The sequence below is a fragment of the Cynoglossus semilaevis genome, chromosome 6 (genome assembly GCF_000523025.1).
Source record: "Cynoglossus semilaevis isolate Cse_v1.0 chromosome 6, Cse_v1.0, whole genome shotgun sequence".
Taxonomy (NCBI): Eukaryota; Metazoa; Chordata; class Actinopteri; order Pleuronectiformes; family Cynoglossidae; genus Cynoglossus; species Cynoglossus semilaevis.
The window spans coordinates 4,091,722-4,097,981 of record NC_024312.1 but is presented as its reverse complement, the minus strand read 5'-3'; the positions used below and the strand labels follow the sequence as shown (position 1 = coordinate 4,097,981).

The window sequence follows — 6,260 nt, the reverse complement described above, 5'->3', positions numbered from 1 at the left end:
GTGGGTGAGGAGGAGGAGGGCGGAGGAGTTGTTGGGGCAAGAGAGGGGGGGTTGATTGGCGACTTGTAAAAATAATACCCCAGGGTCAGCAAAGAAATAAAGAGTTAGCACAGACATAGCAGATAAAAGCTAATTATCTGAGCGTAAAGATTAACAATCACAGCTGAAAGTTGGGCTAAATGTTAGCAGGAAAACTGGCAAAAAAAACAAAAACAACAACAACTCACATCTCTTGGAATTAAACATTTTTCAAACAGGTTTCAGGGGAGTTAAACCAAGGACTTTGCCAAGAGGCCAAGTCAGAGTCATTCGAGGGCCACATTTGGCCCTCGAGTCAGAGTTTGGATACACCTGCCTTCTGGTATAGGAAATAAATAAAATGTATAAAAAGTGACTTACTGTAGAGATGTCTTCAGTTCTTAATGGTCCATTTAATGATGTCCATCGTGTCATCTCAGGTGTGCCAGTGTGTGGCAGTGTGACCCCCCCCCCACACACACACACAGAGACACAGACACACACAGGAGGTGTCATGAAGGGCCACCAAATGGCGTCGGGCTTTTTTTAGGTGCTGCCTTTTTTCCATCACTGCATTCCCCTTGTTTTCATTAATGGTGCAGCTTCACTTCACATCTGGATGGAGGTCTGTGATAAAAGAAGACAGATGGCAGATTGAGACTTAAGGGCAGTGTCAAGAAATTGTCACAATAGAGGATCATTTCCCAACATGTGTTCTGTAAAGTTTTATTTCCAGCACAGTATATCCTGTGGAGTCCAGATGCCTGCAGCGAGAGATCCTCTCCCTCCGAGGCCGGCCCGTCGGGCCCGGCCCACCGCGCCGTTGGCAGTGCCACAGTCAAGCTGACGAATATTATCTACATCACTGCTCTTGCTAGCAAGCTGACAGACAGGACGGGCAGCGTTTGTCTGGCTGCAGAACATGGTGTCTGTCTGCTGGTGTGGGGTCGCCGAGGACAGCCCCCCCCCGCCCCAAACCCTCGGCCCTGACTCAGAACTCATGTGTAGCAGACTAGCATTGGTTCCAACACAATCTGGTTAGCGCACATCTAAGCTCCCGCGGCTAAAGGCCCAAACCCAAAAGGTTCGGGAATAGTTGATGTTCCTGCTAAAAGTGCGATGAAGATCTGTTGTTTGGACATGAAGTCTTGACAGAGGAGGACAGTAATGATCTGAGGCTTCTCAATTAGCAAGTAGCTAGCAAGAGGTTAGCATATCAACATATGGTGTGAAAGAAACGTCTACCTAAAAATAAAGTCTGTGGAAACCATGACCAAAGATCAGATTAAAGTCAAAAAGTTCCAAGACAGATGTTATGACTTCATACCTTTGACATGTTTTATCACTGTGTTATATTTGATTTAATAAGTCATGTTTCAACTGCTCAAAAATAAGTTCATCACATTTTTGACGAACAGTTGTGGAAATATAAATCTTCCCAAAACTACAAGAACGAAACTGAAACCGATTTAAAATGAAATCCACCAAAGAAGGAATTCTCTGACGGAAACCGTAGAAGTGTAGAAGCCCAAAATAAAGATGTCTTTTTTTTTCTTTTTTTAGAACTTTTTGACCAATTTTTTCTGGGCGCCTGAAGAAGGCACAGAACCTGTAGTGACTGTAGTGTTTTAGCTCCGACAGCTGTTGTAGTAAAAACAGAGCGTGAGCTCGCCAGTGTTGCAGGCAAGCATTTGCAGGAAACCCCACTTTAACCACCCGAGGCTGTGGCGTGATTCATCCTGAGATCTTCAGATTATGTGTTCGACAAATCTTTCTCACATAACTCACTGCCGTTTAACCCAAACATTTTTATTCTCATCTTATTACAGTGAAAAGCAAACACGCTGTCGTGAACTCAGTGATGATGATGATGATGATGATGAAGATGAAGATGATGATGATGATGAAGATGATGATAGTGAGAGGATGGAGCTGAACTTTAACTACTGCTGATTTCATTTCATCAAACCCCCACATCACCGTGCATCTTTATGACTCAAAGTGATCTTTCTGGTGGCGCTGACATGTTCTCACTCGAAAATGAGTCAACTTTATAGAGGAAGCATCATTTCTATCACTGTCACCGAGGACGAGCGCTCGTGTGAGTCATCGAGGAGACGGCAGGCTGCACGGGGAGGCGAGGCGTAAGGCAGGCGGTATAGGCAACACCATAAAGGGAAACAATAAAATGCAGCTAATGACAGATCTGGCCTGTAACGCAGATGGTCCCGGACTGTTTTAGATCGACACCCCCCTCCGTATCAGTCAGAAATGGCAGATTTCAAGGGAGCTTCCCTGAAGGAAAACTGAGGGATCAAAGAGGGAAGACTTATGGATGTACAGATGGCGCAAACTGGTGTTTTGCTGCGGTAATGCACACGACTGTGTAGAATAATTTATACTCTTAGTCATATATGAAAATGTAGGGTTTTAAAAAATCTATTTATGAATCCTCTCTGTTGTTTTCTGTGTGGCCACGTGTGACGTTCTCACTACGGCCGTTCACGGGTAAAAACTATCAACATCTGTAACAGCAGGTGCTGGACAACAACAACAAAAACAAAAACTTTTCTATAAAGTCAAAAAAAAAAAACCCACCGAACTATAATCACTGACACCAATAAATGACCAATCTGGTTATGAAACAGTGAGGTGTTCAGGGGAATTTGTTCAGTTGGATCATGAGCTGGCTGTCATTTTTAATTGAAAAAAACAAACAAAAAAAAAAAACCCCACAATTTATCACAACGTTCAAAAAACAGATCAAAGATGGAAACTTTTTTCCCTCAGAAGAATAAAAAAATAAACGAAAGAAAACAACTAGCAAGGCAACAAAGAGGTTAATATTATGGCACAGAGTAACCGAGAAATAGCTAACAGTTATCAATGCAGAAAAAAACAAAAAACAGAGAAGTGATAATATTAGACAAGAGCAAAAAAAAAAAAACAAAAAAACAAATATTAGCTACTAGACAGCTGGAAGAGTTGGCTGAAAAAGTGAGAGATACTGATTATGCTGGAAGAGTCGGCTGAAAAAGTGAGAGATACTGATTATATAAGTTAGCCAAACCCAAGTTTGAATATAAAAATATATATGATAAATATAAACTATTATACATAAATGAATGTTATATAATATATGTATGTATTTATAAAAAATTTAAATAAAAGTTGCCCTAAAGACAACTAAAAGTTAGGCAACAGATGCATAAAAGTAAATGAATTAGCTAACGTCTAACTCACAGTCAAGAATAAAGAATAAACTGCTAAATCAGTTAAAAATATTGCAACAACAAATGTAAAATGTATGTGGTGTCAGTACAAAAAGGAAAACTACAAAGGACCAGTTAAAAAGTCATTTGTTTTTTAAATCCTTCCACTGTTCCATATTAGAGGAAAATCAATGAAATCAATGAAACTTTCATCAAAATTATTTGGTCAAAAACAACTCTGTCACTAAAGTGCTAAAATAAATCCGATCTGCGTGAAGTTTGTCTTTTTCATGTCAGACATCACAACGAGCTCAACGTGTAAATTGACACAATGGGACGAAGAGCTCAAATCTGTGACGTACAAAGGAACATCGTGAGATCATTAGTAAACTACAACCATACCCCGTCAACCAGAAAGTATGCTGTGAAAACAGGCGGACAACTCGGTGCGAGTCCACAGAGATGCCACACCACGGATAACCCTCCCAGCCTCCAGCTCCGAGCCTCAGGAGCCAGAACATCAAAGCCTGGATCGGTGCCGCCTCCTCGGATTCAAAGTGACCACTTGTCCCAACTTGGACCTGATCCTAGAAAGTTTTTGACATCGGTGTCAATGAGACAGACGGGCTCATTCAGAAACAACTTGCTCCTTCCTGGCTCGGTTCTCTTGTTCTCACAAGACCCAGTACTTTCATAACCAAACAGTGGTCGACAGCACAAGAGGATCAAGGACATGAGAAGTCTGTGATTCATAAGCAGTGCCAAAGGCTTTTCCATAATACTGGAGACTACATTACAACAAATCAGTACCGTGCAGCTGGGAAATATAATTTACAACTTTAGTCAACCATTGTTCCTGATGCACCTCCTCATGAACTCAGTGTCCTGTAAACACATGAATGCTATTCTCTCTGCCGGCCCCCACTGCTCTTCATATTCTACAGTGTGAATCACTGACTTTGTGTACGCTACGTCTACTTGTCATTGTTGCTCGTTGCTCGCCTCCCCTGCAGGTGGAGCTGTAAAGGCAGTTTGAAAACCTGCGTTGTCTCCACTGTTGTCTCGATACCTTGATGGCGACATGAACTAATCAGCAGTTTGTGTGTTTGTTTGTTTTTTTACCAGGTAGAATCGGAAATTATAGAAATAAAATGTAGCCAAACGGACAATGAAGCCGACTCGGTGGCCTCCTGGAGGAGCGGCAGCACAACAACGTCACAGTAAAAACAGCTGATCAGGACACAGTTGAAGACAATGTGGTCCATTCATCACCTGGTTCTGTTCAACTTGACTGACAGAGGGAGACTTCACCAAACTGGGAATTGTGGGTAAGATCTGACCAACACATATGTCTAGTCTGTCCTCAGCTCTAAAGAAAGACTGAGTCCATGTTAAGGACGGACGTTGGACATTTTTGACAATAATATCGCTCCTGTTCTGATGAACATCAACGGATGTCAAGATGATTTGGAAACACGGAGTTTATGTTGAACCAATCACATCCTCAGAGCAGGGTAAAAATGAAGGGGTCTTTGATTGTTTTAACAAATGATTCCTGCTCCTGTTCTGATGAACAGATGAACATCAACGGATGTCAAGATGATTTGGAAACACGGAGTTTATGTTGAACCAATCACATCCTCAGACCAGGAGCATTGGCGCAACGCCTGGGTAAAAATGAAGAGGTCAGTGGGGGGCGAGGGGGGGTGGGGTGTCCCTGGGGGGTGAAAGTCATTGTCAGCAGGCTTTAGTGGCTCCTAACATTCCTCAACTGACCCAAACCTGTGAAGGATGGCGAAATGAAAGACATTTGTGATTCAAATGTGGACTCTGGGGGATCCACCGTGAGGTCAGTGCAGTCGGTGACGTTTCTCAGAGGAAACCACCAGGATAAGCCAACCTTTTCATATTTTTGCATCACAAAACTTCAGGATTTGGCCTCATTTACTAATTTACAGCTCTGAAGAACTCAACATTTAAATGACGGTGGGAAAGAAAACGCAGTCACGACAGAACGACATTAACCACGAAAAAAAGAAGTTAAAAAAGTTAAAAAACTACTGTGTGTTTGAGTATAAGCAGCAGAACAGCGGTGTTTGTCCAGACCTGCACCGTCTCATCCACCGGTCTCCACTGAGGACACAGCGTGTAATTTCAGAAGGTAATAATTTTCCTTTGATTGCTGATTTATTGTTGTGTTCTTAAGACTTTGGCATCAATTACAAAAGCAGCTCAGATCTTAACAGTAATAACAGGAAATACTGTTGTTTTTTGTTTCTTTAAAATTCCATAAACTCTACCGACCGTTAGCGTAAGTGACATCTAACACTGTCCAGATCTATTTTTATTTTTTTAGCTGTATTTTGTGTATTTTTTCCAATCTCTACTTGAAATTATCTAATTCTTTCTTGTGCTCATTATTAACTAAGGTTTTTATATTTTCTCACAAATTTCATATATACATATATATAATTATTACTAAGGTAGCACTTGTCTATCATTTTTGTTAGCTTTTACTTAATTAGTGCCCAACTTGTCCCAAATGTTTGTCGATGACTTTTAGCTCATTTACAATGTTCTTTTAAAACTTTTGGCTTCATTATTTCTTTTCTTTTTTATTGTTATCTCTTTTTTTTCCCTCTGTATTTGTAACAGGTCAAACACAGACGCTAACGCTAACAGGAAGAAAAAGGAAAACATCCCCAGGTTCTCGTATAAATCTTAATGTCCTCTAGGGGGCATCGAGGGCTGGCACTACACGCATTGTTTCCTCCGTCAACATCACAGCCTCATCAATGATCGACTGTCAGCCTGTGAACTGTGGACAAAGACCAGCGACCACCCTGCAACCGTCCCACGGCACAACCTGCGGGTGACGCCCCACATTTTTATCAGACTCATAAAAACATGTGAATGCACACGCTTCATACATGACACAAACCCCAGAGGAACTCACAAACTCTGCTCACTAATCTGCACTAAATCTGGCCCCTGTTTGGCTTTATCTGTCTTTTGTTATCAGCACTGGGG

At 41.6% G+C, this 6,260-nt stretch overlaps 1 long non-coding RNA gene across 1 annotated transcript in view; it reads right to left on the bottom strand.

Annotated features, from left to right (window-relative positions):
* Nucleotides 1–6,260, bottom strand: part of LOC112487086 (uncharacterized) — a 116,801-nt gene that overhangs the window by 40,962 nt on the left and 69,579 nt on the right. Inside the window, exon 2 of the long non-coding RNA XR_003049813.1 lies at nucleotides 400–645. This is a non-coding gene — a long non-coding RNA (uncharacterized LOC112487086). The remainder of the gene's footprint in view (nucleotides 1–399; nucleotides 646–6,260) is intronic.